The 17305-nt window shown below is 52.8% G+C and overlaps 1 pseudogene; it reads right to left on the bottom strand.

Annotated features, from left to right (window-relative positions):
- LOC131563696 (hydrocephalus-inducing protein homolog) overlaps window positions 1-17305 on the bottom strand; it is a 69424-nt pseudogene that overhangs the window by 21545 nt on the left and 30574 nt on the right.

Below are 17305 nucleotides of genomic sequence, written 5' to 3'. Positions count from 1 at the left end.
AATGTCTCCTTTTCCCCCACCCCACACACCTGCAGCCTCTCACTGAGGATGTCCACCAGCAGCTCCTCGGGCAGCACACAGCTCAAGCAGTTCAGCTCTTCCCCACGACTGCTGACGATGTTCAGCTGCTGGGGCGCAGGAGCAGTGGAAACTGTGAACTGCAATGGGAACCATTGTAAGGAAAAGAAACCACAGTGGAAAGCCCTGAACAACTCCCAGTGCTGGGCTTGGAGCTGCGGTTCCTCACTAATGGAGACTAGAACAACCCTGCAGTGCAGGCTGGGGGCTCCAGGGGACGGTTCTGGAGGGCCCATCCCTTGGCCAGCAGAGACCCAACCTTGCAAGCCCCAGTGCAGCCTCCCAGCACTTTGCTCACTGCCTGCAGCCACACTAGCCAGGACTGCACTTTGCCAGCAAACCACTGAGAGCCAGTGGAGCTGTCTGCCAGAGCACATTCCCAGCCCAAGTCATGGCACATAGACCCACATAGAGCCTCCAATGCAAGCGGCCCCTGCCCATCTCAAAGACAATGCAAAGGTCCCAGGCATCAACCAGGGCAGATCATGTTTACCTTGATGTCAGGTTTACCAAGTCTGCTGGCTGACTCCTTCTTTTGTGATGGAGGGGTCTTTTCTTTGACATTCTTGTTGATTTTTTCCCCAGAGGCTCGTTTATTCTTGGTCTGAGATTTTTTATCTGTACAGGGAACAGATGGTTCAGGGGGGCTTTGTAAAGCAAGCAGGCACCTTTGACTGCAATGGGCACAGCCTTGGGAAGGAACATGGCTCTTTTCCCCAGTCTGCTGGGCACTGGCAGCACTGTTTCCCAGAAGCAGCTCCTTCCCTGCTTCTCTTACCAGCATGGTAAAGCACACCATCCCATACTTGATTTTAAAGCCAGCACTATGTCCCTCCTAACAACTGTGCATGCAGGTGATGCTGCTAACACAGCAGTTCCCCTGCAGATCAAACCAGAGATTTGTCCTCCAGGGGCATTGTTTCCATACACTGCACCCATCCTGCATTCCCATGTGGAGACCTGCAGCCCTGCCACACTTGCATCACCCATCTCCACTGAAGCTAAATCCTCCTTGTGGGAAAAGCCCAGCTGGGACCCAGACTCTTCTTCCTTCCACCAGCTCCCAACCCAGCCAGGTTCAAAACTGAGCACTGCAAAACTTCCCCCTGCACCGAGCCAGGTCTGGCCTCACCCTGCAGGGCTCAGGGCACCAACTACCCAGGAAGTTTCATAAGTCTCCAGTCTCACATGGAGAACAGCTCAACGAGCTGTGTAACCTGACAGTGGCCACAGGTAACTCTCTGGAGAAAAGAGCTCATCTGGAGCATGTCTCTCATTGGAAATTCCTCTGGGAGGCTGTCCTTCCCTTCCTCTCATTTGCGAGGTTACATGCATAGTCAGTCCTCTTGTGCTCAATGAGCCACTTCAGAAGGCTTTTTCCTTGTTCAGGTGGGCAGCAGTTCTGCCTGCTGCCCATAAGAAGAAGGCTCAATTCAGCTTTGAGGAAATATAAAATAGTTGGGAAAGAGACAGGCATGCTTTACCAGCCCTAGATGAGCTCTTTTCTCCAGAGATTTACCTACACCCACTGCCAGGTTACACAGCTCGTTGGGCTGTTCTCCATGTGAGACTGGAGACTTTTATGAAACTTCCTGGGCAGTTGGTACCCCTAGAAACACGAACATGTGCCAAGAAAGGCAGCAAAGGGGGCTTGTCATGGTTTGACCCGGAAACAGGATTTCTGGGATGCTGTAGATAGGGCCAATGAGTGCTCAGATTTGAATATTGCCATCTGGCCCAACCACTGGGCATTGTATCCACCTCTGAGAACACAGGGTAAAAGCAGGGCTCTCCCCCTGGCAGTTTCTCTTTGGGTTTCTGGCGGGAAGGAGTTGGGTCTCTGCCCCGGCCCAGTTGCTGGCTGGGCGGGGGGAGGGGAAAAGCCATGCGGCCCGGCCCGGGAGGTAGGCCTGGCCCCCCCAAGGGTGGAAGGAAGAAGTAAAGAAATGCCGGGAAGCAATGTGCAGCCTGTCCCCCCCTTGGAGACAGACAGAGAGAGAGAGTGCAGCCTGTGTTTGTGGCTGTTACCTTGAAATTAAATAAACATGTGCTGGAGCAGGCAGCCCGGCTGAGGAGATAGGGGCGGGGTGCAGCCAGGAGTCCAGCCGCTTGGAGGAGTTTTTAGCCCTTCTTGGACAATGAAAACCTTACAGAACATTAACCCTTCCTAGACGAGTGATGAAGGTCTGGACCAGAGAGAAAGAGAGTGAGAGATGTTGGAAGAATGGAGAAGAGGGAGTGGCATTTTATGCTGGACTCTTTTGTGTAGCCATGGACAGAGATGTCCATGTCTCCGTGTGATACAGAGACTGAGTCCAGGGGGAGAAATGTCCCAGAGCCAAAGAAGATTCAGTGTGGGTACCCCTCGGCCCCAGGGGGTATATAAAATATGGGGGGGACAGATGTCCCAAAGGTGAGATACTGTGCTTTCCTGGAACTGGACAAAGCATCCTTAAAAAGACAACCCTGGAAGCAGCCCTGATCCCTGTTCGGTGGTGAGAGCACCGGAACAAGGACAGAAAAGGCCACCACGACACATGGAAGGACTCCCTCTCCTCTTGAGGAACTGAAAGTTGAGCATTCTAAAGGGTGGTGCTGGACCCAGAACTGGTGATTTTGGAAGATGTATTGTATTGGGAATTTAGGGGGGAGGAGGAGGAGAGTGTTTTTGTGAGGTTTTCATTTTCCTTGTGTTTTCTTTTTCTTTTGTGTGTAGTTTAGGAATTGTTTTTGTAGTTTAGTTAATAAACTTTTCTATTTTTCAAGTGAGAGCCTGCTTTGTTTATTCCTGGTCAAAATCTCACAGCAGACACCAGAGTAAGTGTATTTTCATGGGGGCATTTGGCCTTATGCCAGTGTCAAACCTTCACAGGGCTATAAAAGAACCTTTTTCTGAGCCCTTAAAATTGATTCCATTTTTTTTGGCAAGCCAGTGATGCACTTCACCCATGTTCCCTAAGAGAAACCCAAGGACTGAAAAACTGCTGCTCTGAGTAAGCAGAAGTGGACAGTGGTGGTGGGTTTCTCAAGCACTGGCCCTGGGTCCTTACCAGCATTTCTCCTTACCAGCATCACCTTCGTCTTTGCCATCCAGCTCCAGGGCAGCCTGGGTGCAGAGCTCCCGGGCACGGAGCCCCGCTGGGCTCCCGTCCTTGGCCATGGCCTCTTTCACCACGGTGTCGATGGACACGTAAGCAGCATCGTAATACTGACACAGGCCTGCTGCTATCTCTGTCTTTCCTGAGAGAGAGAGGAGGACTGCTTGGTGACACTGGCACAGGAGGCATTGCAGGGACAGGCCCTGGAAAACCTCCAACAAATTTCAAAGTTAAAATGACAGTGGGAAAGCAAGTGTCCCTCCAGGGGAGGCCATGAGGGAGGCAGCTGCAGCGTGGATACAAACTCTGAATGCTAGAGCCAAGTGGATCATCTCCACCTCCCGTTCAGCTGAGGACTTGCCTTAAGCACCGTGGCCCACCAGGATGTGTTCCCCCTGCTCGTCCCTCTCCCTGCAGCCCTGGGCTGCAGCTCACGTACCTGCCCGGGGCGGCCCATGGATGATGACAACCATCCCTCCTTGGTGGGGCTGCGCCTCGCAGCTCTCTGAGTCCGGGTCAATGCCCAGGTGGCGCAGGACAGCCCGAGAGACAGGATTCCCAGCCTCTTTCATCATGGACTCAAGACAGAACGGGACAGCTCTGTGACGTGCTGCAGTGCAAAACCAGGGGGAAAAGTCAGCCTCCTGCCTACCTTTGATCCTCACCATCCTCCCCATGCCCTCAGATCCCAGGAAAGGAGACTCGGTGAAAGCAAGATGAGATTGTTCTTTTGCTGCTAGGAAGGTGCAAATATAAAAGAGCCAGTGATATTAGACCTGGTCCTATTGGCTGAGGAACTCATCCAGCCCTAGTCTTTGTGGCTAAGGGACACAAGGAAATATCCTGATTATTTCCCCAGTCTACGGGAGGCAGATAGGAGCTTGCTTTGGCTGCACTCAGGACTGGAAGAGGATGCCACAGCCCTTCAGCCAAGAGTTCCTCCACCAAGCTGGGGAACAGGCAGCTGCTAAAAGCACGGGCTTTCCCTGGAGAGCAAGGTGACAGAGAGTTCAGGGTGTATGGGCTGGAGTCCCTGCTGTGACCACAGGCAAAACAGACACCACCAAACCCTCACTGTTTTTCTGACCTGCTGCTGCCTTGCCCATGGCCTTGGCCTCAGCCCTGGCCTTGAGCTCTGCCTCTTGAGCCTTTGGCCTCCTCTGTGCTTCATGGTCCTGCAGCACGTCTGGAGGCAGTGTCTCACCCACGGCACGTGGAGGCAGAAAAAAGCTCTTTTGGTACTCAGACCCCACTGCCATCCGCAGGATCTGTGTGTGGAGGGAAGAGAAGCCATACACAAGATTCCTTTTCTTGCCTTTCATCACACAGACTCAACAAACCCATTTTCTGTCTCCTTCCTTCCTCCCAACAACACAAACTATTTAGTTTAGGTCCCCCCACAGCATGTCAGCAGAGCTGGCTTTGCCCTGGGGATTGCCTCCATCTCCCTGGCACAAGCCTGGGAATGCTGGAGTGCTGTGAAGCTTGGGCAGCGTGTACATGGGGCCCAGACTTCTCACCTTCTCCTCCTCAAGGTACTGCTCATCAAAATCCAGGGAATAAAACTCAATGGGGAAGTTGCATGGGTTCTTCACCACCACTGTGGCCTCCACCCCATCGCTGTCCACCAGCATCCATCCCATCTTTAGTGCTGGGGGCCTGAACTCCAACCGTGGCTCAAGACCTTGTCCTGAGAGGTTCAGTTTTAAGTGATTGCTTCTGCCATGAATGTTAAGCTCCAGCTCATTCTTGTAAGACCTCTGAAAAGAGGAAAGTGCAGAAAACTCATCCATGAAGTCTCAGATGACAGGACCCCAAATACAGCAATGCTTGGTGTTATCAGTCCCTCCAAGATGAATAGAAACCAGATATTTACTTATGCTAGGGACTAGAGCATCTGTAGTAGTCTGGGTCTGAGTAACTGGGATGAATGCTGGTGTGCACTGTAACTGGGTATCAGATGGATGTACAATGGCCTGTCAGACATTTTCACCTAGTCATGCAGGAGTGCAGTGCTCATGGGAAAGGCCCTCAGGGTTTCAGTGTCCAGACACAGTCCTGGCACTGCTGCATCAGGCAAACACCAGCTCCAGGAGAGAGGCAAATGAGCTCTTGCTGGCCAGAAATAAGGGTCATCTTCTCTGCTTAGTGTTTGGCTCTGGTCCAAGACAGACACAAGATGGTTACATTTCTTGAGCAATTAAAAGATCCCTGGGAGTGTGTGTGGGCACAGAAGCACTTGTGTCCATGCTGGTACACACTGCCACTTTCCAAGACCCAGCAGCCACAGGCAAACCACTTTTGGGAATGCTTTGTCCTTTGAGCTGAATCCCCAGCTGCACAGGAATGTGCAGGCAGGCCAGAGCCCCAGGGACTGCTGGCAGCACCCCACTACAGGTGACTGTCCTGCCGTGCCCAGGAAGGTGGGTGGTGGCTGTTTGGTCTGTCAGTCCTGCAGCAGGATGAGCCATTCCAGGATTATCCTCTGTGAGTGGGCAGCTGCTCTGCACTGAGTGTCACAGCTGCAAATACAGCCAGGCAAGGGGCAGGCTGAGGGGAGTTGGGCACATCCCCCCCATGTGCCAAGAGGCAGCCTCAGAGCCCTGGTGCTCTCTGTGCAAGCTCCCTGTGAGCATTTCAAAGCACATCTCACGGGAGTGCTCTGTGGGGTGAACTGAGCCACGCTGAGTACGGGGTTTGCAGAAGGCTCCCTGTGAAGGCAGAGCTCCTACCACACTCTCTGCACCAGGCCCTCATTTCCAGATAGCCCTGACAGGCCTCCTGGGCTGACACCCGCCAATCTCACCTCCTCCTCAGGTGTAAACTGGATATGCAAGTTCTGCCACTTTCCTGGATCAAGGGTTCCTTTGGAGGGCGTCACGTCAAAGGGACAGGGCTCGTGCTGATTGTTCTGGGCACAGAAATCAATAATGTGAGGTCTCCTCATGTTCTGAGACACTGACACAGTGCTGAGAGCACCCACAGCCAAACCAAGTGTGGCCCCAAAGCCCAGAGCTGGAGGGAAGCCCTGTAGACAGGGCAGGCAGATAGGGAACTACTGTCCTCAGAGGAGGAGGAGGAATGGGTGAAGATGGCAGCAAAGCAAAGCATCAGCTAAAGGAACAGGTTGAGGCAAACCAGCCTTGATCTAGACCCTCAGAAGTTTCCACAAACACACTGTAGACCCAAGTGCTCAAGCAGCCACAGAGCAGAAAGGGCAAGAGTCACAAAGAAAACCCAACCAAGCAAGGTCTGTGTTCAAGGTCGCCTGTGCTTTACCCTCAGAGCAGGCTCCTTGGAAGCAATGAACCATTTGCAGGGTACTCGGAACCAGTTGAAGAGTCGGATGGTCTCAACCTGGCAGTCCCCAACAAGGATGTCAGAGAACTGCAGTCTGTTCTTGGAGAGGGTGAGTGACAGTTCCAACACAGTGGCACGGATGCGGATGCTGTACATAGGGCCTTCTGTTACCTGGAGAAGGACAGAGAATTCAGCAGAGCGTGCAGGTGACATCTGCTGCTGTGCCCAGCCTGCTGCCTGCCCCAAGAGCTGTGGTACCTCTATGGGCAGCACCACTTCCACGTCACCATATGGCTTGTGGGCACTTTCAAAGCGCACGTCGAAGTCCACGCTGTTGTTGGGGGGCAGACAAATCATCTGGTCCAGGCCCACGCTGAAACCTTGAACAGATGAACACAAAGCAGCTGAGATACACACAAAACACAAAATGTGTCCAAGCATTTAGGCCTTACAGGTGTCCTGGCTGAGAGGTGTGGCAAAAGCCCCACGCTGTGCTGTGACCTGGACAAAATCTTAAGAGTGCACCTGAACACCCTTCAGACACAGTGAGCCGCTGTGTGATGGAAGGGCAGCCTTGCCTCAAGGCCTCTTTTGGAAACCTCTTTTGATCCACCAGAGGATCTCACAGGCTGCTTCCTCAGTAAAGGCTGAATACAGGTGCTGTGAACCTGTGTGAACTCCAAACAAAGCACTTCCAAAATACAGCAGACCCCACTGGTTGGCAAAAGAAGCCCACAGAGTGTCCAAAGAAACTTGCTGCTTGTGGGAGCCAAGGGTGGAAGATGCTGAGAGGTGACCAGGGTGATGGTCACCATTGGCCCCTGCACTGAAGCGTTAGGGCAGTCACAGGCAGGCCAGGTCCCTGGGCATGGCTGGCCAGGAGAGTTCTGCCTCTACAGCTCCCAGCAGGGGCACTGAGAAGAAAAAGCTCAGAAACCTCCCCAGGTTCAGGGGCTTAAGCTAATCTGAGACACCTACTTCAAGGGCACAGGAAGTGTCTCCAGCACTGCTTACCTGTGTCCTGCAGGACAGATACATCGACCTGGAAGGACACGTGGATCTGCCCAGGGTTGGTGATCTTCAGAGAGTGTGACTCAGTGTAACCCTTAAGGACAGGGCCCATGTCCAGGACATACTCGAGCAGCTCAACTCTGCAAGGAATAAGGACAGTCCTTAAACCACAGCCTGGCTACACATCCAAGTGGATGGAGGATACAAATAAAGTGGCTATTTCTCTATTCACTGCTGTCAAAACTCAGCTCAAGCCCATGAAACCCATGGCCTGACCACCTGGCAATAACTTTGGGAAGTCAGGAGAAGTGCAGGTCCTAGGTTTGATCAGCTACTAATGGTACCTGAAAATAAAAATTAGTTTAAAATGGACACTGGCCACAGCTCATCTGCCATGAAAAGCCAGTCTAGGTGAGTCCACTGGGCCTCCACTGCTCGCAGTGGAACTGCCTAGCCTGGTGTACAGCCTGAGCCTGAAATTGCTTTGGAGTCTAGGAATAAGGTTTGCCTGCACAGGAAATCTTCATTGCTCTGCAACCTGACCACATGAGCTGCTCTGCAGAGCATCTCCTTCCTGAATTGAAGCTCCCGTGCTTGTGCTGCATCATGATGGTGCAAAGGGACAGGCCAAGTCACCTAGATAAGCCCTGTCACCCCACCAGGATCCAAACCATCTGATGTTGGGTTTTAAAGGGTTTGCTGACACGTGCAGTTCCCTTCTCCTTTTGTTCAGTGTCACAGCTGCACAGCTGTTAGTTGGAAGCAAGACCTCAGCTGGGAGTTGTCTCTTTCAGAGCTAAGCAGCAGGGACAGAATCTATGCTGCCTGGAAGGGCTAGAAGGTCTGCACTGGGTCCCCCAGCTCTAGGGACTGAACCCCACACCTGTGGGGAGCTGAGCAGTGCAAAGCTCAGCGTGGTGCTGGGGAAGGGAGGACACTCCGCTGCTCACATGCAGCGTGTCACAGCCACCAGGACCAGACCCCTTCTGGAGTCCAGGCTGTTCCCAGCTCTGCAGACACAGGGAGCTCTCAGGAGAAGCGGACATGGCTGGGTGTTCCCACCCAGGGGCACCTGGAGATGGGGATGGGAGTCCCTACTCACTTGACAAGACTCTGGCACAGCTCCTTGTCAGGGAACCTGCTCTTCAGGGGATGGGATGGAAGAATTTGCTGCAGTTCTACAAAAGGTTTCTCTATCAGCATCCTCATCATTTTTATCTGCAGCTGAGTGTCTGACTGAAGAAAGGGAAGACAGTGGCTGGTTAGCAAAGGTCCCTCCCAAAGCCCAGCTTGCACCTGAGAAAGGATCCCAGCCCACTCTTGTTGGGAGGGGGTGTGGGGTCCTCCTGTCGGGCTGCTCAGTGCCTGTGACACCTCCTGCTCTCTTAGCCAGGACCTCATCTCCAGGGAAGTAACTCCAGCATCTTTGCCTGCCCAGACACTGTCAGCAAAGCTGATCTGGCCAGGCAGACAGACAAGCCAGGAACCTTCCAGAGCTCCAGATACTTGCCTGTCCCCAGCCTGTACCAAGGCAGCTTGGACAGAATCTGTCTTGAAAGGGAACTGGCACCAAGCTGGTGCCTCGTGGAGATGAGCACCTCCAGCACAGCCCCAGGGCACAACCAGGCAGCTGCTGTCAAGGTCTGTAAATCTGGCAGGGCTAGGGTTGGGAACAATGAACTCCCCAGCAATGACCTGCATCTCCTTCAAAGCACCATCAACTCCATCCCTGGAGCATGGCCTTCAGCATCTCGCCCTGGGCCAGCCAGGAAGCTGCTGCAGCCCCAGAAGAGACCATGACCAGCGTGGCAGCCCTAGGGGCAATGCTGAGGTGACACAAGGTTGTCAGTGGGCAGGGAGGTCCCAAGTGTCATCAGGGCACCAGGAAGCTGCTGTGGGCTGCAAGGGGCTCAGGTGACATGGAGAGGGTGGCCTGTGCCAAACAGGGCTGCAGCTGTTCTTACTACAGTGCCAGAGGCAATCACGCTGGGCTGCAGGTCCCGAGTCTTCAAGGTCTCAGTCTTTGGGCTCTGGGGCTTCTTCAGAACAACTGATTTATAGCTGGGATCAAATATTTGCCGGCGTTTTATGAGCCGTTTCAGTGTCTTCTCATATTTTTCATTTCCTGAAGGAAGAAAGCATCCACAAAAAGAAGGGTGAGCAAAGTGCCAGTCCCATTTAAGCTGGGAAGTCCCCTCCTCCCAACACTGGTTTCTTCCAGAAAGAAATCCCTCAAGACATCCATGGAAAGTGGATGCTGCTGCTCCTCTCTGAATCTCATCCCCTGCAATGTCACACAAACCCAACCCTGCCAGAAGCCCTGCCAGCCTCTCTTACAGCTTTCCCAAGCCTTTCACTCTAGCCATCGTCCTTCAGGACCCTGCCAGATGGGCTGGCAGGCTCTGCAGGTTGGTTCCTGGGACAAAGCCCACATGGGATGCTCTGCTCAAGACTCATGAAGCAACCAGGGGGCTTGACTTGATCTGGGAGTCCTGCAACCCTCCAGGCTCGGTGGCATTGGCATGAGCTGCCCTATGGGCACACAGTAGGGAACAAAACCAGAGGGGCCCTTCCTGGGGGCAGACAGGCAGTGCCCACCTCTGATGTTCCAGGGCAGGTCCAGACTGATCATGGGAAAGGATGCTTCTCCTTTCAGGCAGATATTTTCTGGTTCCAGGTCACCCACTTTAAGCTGGTAAGTCCTGCTGAAGGCTCCTGGTAATCCTGGCATGTAAGAGAATTTCAGCACTTGCTTCTTGCCAGGTGCAAGGGAACCCTGCAGGGATGGGAGAAGAGAGAGGGAATGTATCAGAGTGTTTGATGGGGGGTGGCTCAGGGGACAGGTTCTCATCTAGAAGAAACCATCAGACCACATCACCTTCATGATAAATATATTACAGTATTAGCTTTCACAATTGTTAGAGTAAATAAGATGAGTTTTATAATGATGACTTTTGTAAAAGAAGTTTTGCTAAAGTTTACAGCTCTTTTAATGAGAATGTTATGTTGTGTTAGCAATGTTGGTGACGAGTTGTTGCAATATTAACATTTAACCAATGAAGGAATGGAAACCTGTTGAATGTGTTGAAAAGTTACAAATGACCAGGACTAGGACAACTGCACACGCTCCATCTGCTGAGCAGGACCCGACACAGCGCCTCAGGGCTCTAGCAGCGACACTCTGTCCCTGTCCTCTGTTGCTCTCTCCATTTCTCATTTTCTCTCTTTTCTGTCCCCCCTCTGGTCGGGACCATGCCCTTTCTTTATCAACAAACAGTTTTCAGATACAACACTTGCTGCATTTGATAGATTTCTCAGATGTTATTTTCATCTGAGAAATCTATCAAAAAGAATTCTCCTCTGCTCCCCTTACAGCAGGACAGGACAGTGACCCACACACCTGTGCCTCCCGCCCGTGTCGCCTCTGACAGCAGAGCCACCCACCAGCCAAGGCCGTGGGGGAGTCTGTCAGGAGAGCACTTGTTTGACCTTCTCTGGCCCCAGCAGAAATTGCTTACAGCCCTGTCTCTCTCATGGCTGGGTTTGGGCTTTTCCCCTCTGACTTTGTTCCCCCTTCCCCACCTCCCCCCTTTCTTTTTTCCTTTCACACTCTCCTGGGCCACCTGACACAGGGCTGGGCTCAGTCACTTGTGCTACTTACAGTGGTGGGGTTGACCAGAAACACACCAGGCAGATGCTTATCTGCAGGGCTAGGGTTTAGCACCCAGTTGAGTTCAATCTTGCCACCATTCACCAGGGTGACATTGCTGTGATGAATTTCATTAAACATCTGAAGAGAAGGCACAGGAGAGGGAAGTTACAGACCTGGGCCTGCTGCTGAGAATCTCCTTTCTCCCTCCTGGGTTTGAAAGCAGACACATCATGGGAGCAGGGACCAGGGAGGTGATAGGGGCACTTGGGAACCGGGGAACCCCCAGGCACAGGGCACCTGCACAGCACCAGAGAGCTCTGGCAGCACACAGAGCTGTGGTAACAACCACGTGAGGGCCAGGAATGAATGAACCAGGGGACACAGGCCCTCCTCTGCCCTCTGAGGGGTCACCAACAGCCAGGAGAAACAGAGACAGCACTGAGGCATTCCAGAAGAAAAGACACCTGCATGCAAGTATTGGCAAGCAACATGGATGCAACAAGGGAGTCACCCAGGGCAACACAGACAGAGCCAGCAGCTGGGAATATCTGTGGGCTTTTGACTGGAAAAGAGTGAAGTGGGGATTATTCTGGGACAGTCTCTCCAACTGTAGTGACTGGAAGCTTCTTTCCTTGATCATTGTGTGGATTAAGCAAGAGCTTTAGACAAGAGCATCTCCTTGGAGGTCAGGCTTTAGGAGTGGACCAGCAGAGGGATGTCTCAGGGACACACCCCTCAGAGCATCCCCACTGGGCCCCTGCCTGCCCCAGGAGGCAGTGTTAGGTACCCTGAAAAAGAGGCATTCCCAGCATTGTGGAGAGGGTTGGAGATGGCCATTTTAAAGCAGCTTGGATGCCAGATGTGTCCCTCAAAGGTTGGACTTCCAAGCCCCAGAGCCAACAAAGGGGCTGGGAAGGGCAGGGAGCCCTGGAACAAGGTGGGCAGGAACCTGCTGGCCGTGGTGCCAAGGCAAGGAGCTGTGCCAGGGATGTGTGTGGTACCTGTAAGCCACAGTTGATCTCCTGGGGCCTCACGAGGTAGCTGAAATGTGAGATCTCCCCAGTCACCAGCACCTCGTAGGTGGGACCTCCCTCCACGTGGCACAGCGCCGTGACATCGGAGATGGTGTTGAGGTGGCCGCAGAAGGTGAAGGAGACCTGCTGGCTCTCTCCTGGCTGCAGCACACCTGACACTGGCAGGATACTGAAAGCCTGCATGGAAGACAGGAGAGACTGAGCTGTTGAGCATGGCAATGGATGCAGAAGAGCATCTTGGAGCAAAGTGCAGCTGTACCTGGAGGGCCTATTCCCCAAACACTGCCAGAATCACCCTCATCTCATCCTGCATCCATGCCACTGACCAGTGGAGGGACCATGGGGAAAATCTTCTCCCATACTCACAGATCAATGCCTTAATTAGTACATTACAGGAAAGTGAACTGGGATGTCTCCTGGCAGTAGAAATTCTCTCTGATGCACAACTTGCCTTTAAGAAGCATTTCTTACTGCTTTTAGAAAAGGAGGAGACTCAGAGTGAGAGCTCTTGGAGCTGAGCAAAGGACTCCAGCCCAGCTCATCTGACTCCTGCGGCTCTTCCCCTCTCTCTGATTTAAATGCTGCTTTCTCAACATGCTACAGCAAAAGCTCCTGCAAAAATTTCCTATGGGCCACCTGAGGAGTTCCAGGGAGAGCAGTGCCCTCCACAGGTGCTGCAAAGTGTCCTTGGGCAGCCCTACAACGTGTCCTGCACAGCCTCTCCAACTACCAGCTGCTCCAGCAGCACTTTGTGATGGGCCTGCAGGGATGGGAGGCCCCTCTGTGGCCAATGCTGAGGGCCACCAGTGGCACTGGGAGCTGCAGCCCTGCTTGCCACACTGACAGTGTGCAAGTGAGACAGATTCCCTCTTACCTCCTGCGCTTCGAGGGAAGTCTGCGGTGTGTCCACGGAGCAACTGACTCCCTCAAACCCCACTTGGAGGCGAGGGTATTCAGGAATTTGTTCTGCTTGCACCTGAAAAACAAGCCATTTTCTATGCTAGGAGGAAGAGATAGCCACTTTGCAAAGTCTCCCTTTGTAAGACAGCTTCAGGGCCAGCAGTGCAATAGCAGCTCTGGGTGAAAGCAGAGCCCTGCAAACAGGAGTCTGGCTGCCTTGGGAAGAGGCTCCATGGAGATCAGGATCATCCCAGCTGGCTCTGGGAAGGAAGCTGGAGGCCTTACCATGACGAGGCAGATAAAAGCCTCATCTTACATTGTGAAGGCAAAACATCCCACACTCAACACAGGTCTGTAGGATCTGAGTGAGCTTCTCCAAGGAAAACTCTCCTATTTCTCCCTCCCACAGAGCCCATGTCCAGCCACTGGTCCTGCTGCCCAGCCCACTGTCAGGGCACAGGACAGCAGGGCAGCAAAAAGGGAGGTCAGCACGAGCAGGACTTGGTGGTGGCAGGCTGGGGAGGTAACACAAGCAGTAGATGTACAAGAAAATCTACCTTGTCTCTTAAAGATTGGTTAAAATCCTGCATTGTGCTCAGCATTCTGGCTGTCTCCACACATCTCATCCTGAAGTGTCTCCATCGAGTTACCGGGTGAACCAAATAGGTTGCCTTCCCCTTTGGTGGTTGGGGTTTGAATTTAGGTGGGTAAAGCTCATCTCTGGAAAATAATATAACTATGAACAGGGATCTGCAGGGGAGGGAGGAACAGCTGCACGAGCAGCTCACGGTCAGGATGCAGCCCCTGGGTGGCTGCTGGAATGTTGAACTGAGAATGGTTTGATCCAGCCCTTCCCAATCCAGGCTGGAGCAGGTCTGTTCTAAAGGCAGCCCAGGGATGACACTGAGGTGCTGCAGCAGCTGCAACTGCTTCCATTGAGGAACTGCAGAGGACAGGGATTAACATCCTTTGGGGATGCAAAAAGCACAGTGGGAGAGGAAAAGACAGAGAAGGCAAACAAAAAGGTGAGATCTGAGGCACTGAGGGGCAGAGCCAGCCACTGATGAGCCAGCACAGCCCCTCCAGTGCCCAATGCCAGAAACTCTGCAGTTCCACCAGGGATTTATCAGGAATGTTTCCCTGACACTGGTAGGGGGTTGGTTGACATTTTCCAACCCTCCCAGGTGACTCAGGTCATATTCCCCACTTTTAATTGAAGCAGGTGCTCAGGGTAACTCTGCATGTGTTTCTAATGCCACGTGAGGGACACAGTCAAACCGTGCCTGCCTGTCACCCTGCTGAGCTGCAAGTGCTCCCCACAGTCAAACACCACCTGGATGCTCCATTCCCAGACAAGGGCCTGTAATGACCTGCTCCCCAAAGAATCACTGTCTTCAGCTTTGTAGCTTGTTATCTAAGGCTGGGTTTAATTTCTGGCTCTCTCATCATAACCCCCAAGAGATCCTAATCATGTACTCCACTGTCTTTAGTTTTAATGAATGGTTTGAGGCAACTTCCCAGGACCATGGCGCCCAGACAATGACATTTTTCACTCTAAAACAGAAACTCTCTGGAAGGCAGGGATAGGAAATGATGTGATGAACAAGCCCTGCTGTCAAGCAATTCAGAACACATAAGGGACATGTTGCAGGGTGGAAAAGTCAAAATGAGTAATAAGTGTCACAAAAAATGGAAGTGAAGACTCCAAGGTGTCCACTGAAAGCCGACCCCTGGGAAAGAAATCGTCCTGGCATTAAAGGAGTTGTCTCAGCAAAGAAGGAAAGGGAAGGTAACAGGATGCTCAGCATCAGCCCTGGTGCTAAGTGGCTCTTTCTCTGGTCTTGGGACCTTCTGGGCATCCTCCAGCACAATGCAAGGGAGGAAGGCAAGGAGCAGAGAGCAGCTCCTGCAGAGAGGACCCATCCCAAAGCAGAGGGGCCAGAAAGGCCTCCAGCAGCACTGTGGAAGCTGGGACTAGGAGCCCTTCATCAAGGTGGACATGGCCTCAGGCCACAGAGGCCTGAGAAAGCAGCTTTCACCCCAGCTTTCCTTCCCAGGGGAAACCACTCTGGGGGCTATGCAGCATCAAACTGGTGGAAAACCTATTCCCTGAGCATCCAGCCTGAGCACAGCTGCTCAGTGTCATTTGTCAGACCCCAGGCAAACAGCTTTGTTCTTTGCCAAGTACAAACAGGACACCAGCAAGAAGAGCTTCAAGAAGAGAGCAAAGGTGCACATACCTAAACCTGGTCACCTCGCTGTCGGACTGGAATGACCAGTGGTACTGGACGGGCAGTGGGCTGCAGTTGGTTATCTCCAGGAAACGCACTTCTTCAGTGCCAACCCTGATGCAGCCAAACTCCAGGGAGCTGGGCTGCATCTGGAGATTTGGGAAGTGCACTTCTCCCTGAAGGCTGATACGCTCCACAAAAGGATGGCCCCTGACCATGTCTATCTTCAGAACCTTCTCTTCTTTCCAGCTCTTAAAATCCAGTTCATAAGCTGGATCAAACATGATGTAGAGATGGCAGGTCTCCTCTACATCCACTCTCACAGGCTGCAAGGAGATGAGCAGTAATTAATCACCCGTGGGATGATGTCCCAAGGTCTGACAGCAGCAAACAGTAAATGCTCAAAGTGAGCCCAGCATGGGCTCCTCAGTTCATGGTTCATCTCTGTTGTGGGGTGACAGCCTTTATCCCAGTATCGTGTGTTGTGTCTGGCAGCTGTGCCTTTTCTCTCTTCTCCCCCCCCGGCCGTCTTGCCGTGGCGGGGAGGGGAGGGAGGAGTGAGTGTGACCGGGCACCTTGGCTTTTGGCTGCTTGGCTTGGCTTGCCACTGCTTGCTTGCTCCTGCCTTGGCCCCTAGCTGATAGCTGCTTTTTTGCTGCTTTCTGCTTTCTTCGCTGTTTTTTTCTTTTCTTTCATTCCTTCTTCCTTACCCTCCTCTGAAGATACTGGACTGGCTCTGGACCTGACCTGAGACGTCCAGGACCCCTGGAGTCTGCGAGAGAAGCTCAGCGCCCTCCACAACACTGCCTGGTTTCTTTTCTTTTCTTGTGTTGGGGAGTGTCAATAAATAGGTTTTGTTTTCCGCTTTGCTCCTCCGACAAATTCCTTCCCGAACCCGGTATTGGGGGAGGGGTGGTTGGAGGTTTGCTTTTTTGGGGGCTCCCTTTTGGAGATTTCCCCTAATTTGTCCTAAACCAGGACAATCTCTCTACAGCAGGGGTCTGACTGCAGGCACCACAGTCCAGTCCAGGATCCCTCAGGCTCCCGTTGCTGTGCTCAGCCCCATTCCAAAGGGGTGGCTGCTGGAGAGCTGGCATGCTTTCCAGGAGACACCTCTACTGCATGCCTTGCCCAGACCCAGCTGCCTGCTCCCTCCTCCCTGTGCCTTAAAGCCAGGATGGATCTTCTCAATTCAGATGAGATTTTGATTCTTTCAGCAGCTTTGCTGATGCAGCTCAGGCCAGCCCACTGCTGATGATACAGAATAGACTTCTAGACTCAAGGAGCTCCCAACAGAAAGGTACCACCACATCCCTCCTCTCCAGACCCCACTGGAGGAGTCCAGGGCTGCTCACCTGGCCATCTGGGAGGGGCTGCTGCTCCTCATCACAGACCTGGAACGGCTGCTCCAAGTCCAGCATGAGGTCCAGTGGCAGCAGGCAGGTGTTTTTCAAAGACAAAGGCTGGTACTGCAGCCTCAGGACATCACTGGGTTTCTATAGAAACAGGAGACAGGGAAAAACAGCATCAACTAGACACAGACCTCCTTCTGCTTCTGCTGCAGCTCACATTTTTCAGCCGCAGGAGTGCATTCATTTCTATCTGCAATTTCTATTTGTTTCTACCCTTCCAGGAGGTTTTTCCTGACAGCAGATGCTTTTCATGTTTAGAAACCACAGCACCCTCTGGAGGACAGAGAAACACTCCCAAGTACACATGAGGGAATAGGCCCCTGAGCGGAGGTGGCTGCTTGAACAAGATCTAAAGCAGAAAGTGAATCCAGGCCATTGGTCTCCAGTTTTGTCTCTCTATTGGGCAGAACAGCACTAGAGGATCTTCACTCACTGACAGTCATTTCTCACAACCTTCCTGGCTCTAGCAGCCTCCAAAAGCACTTTGTCTGCACCACGTGTCCTGCAGCCCCTGCTACAGGCACAAGGTGTCTGTGGTCACAAAGCTCTGAGCAGCCTGGGCTCTTCCTTCCTGTCTGTGCATTGTGCT

The sequence above is a fragment of the Ammospiza caudacuta genome, chromosome 13 (assembly GCF_027887145.1).
Source record: "Ammospiza caudacuta isolate bAmmCau1 chromosome 13, bAmmCau1.pri, whole genome shotgun sequence".
In the NCBI taxonomy this organism is placed as follows: Eukaryota; Metazoa; Chordata; class Aves; order Passeriformes; family Passerellidae; genus Ammospiza; species Ammospiza caudacuta.
This window is presented reverse-complemented; position numbering and strand designations above follow the sequence as displayed.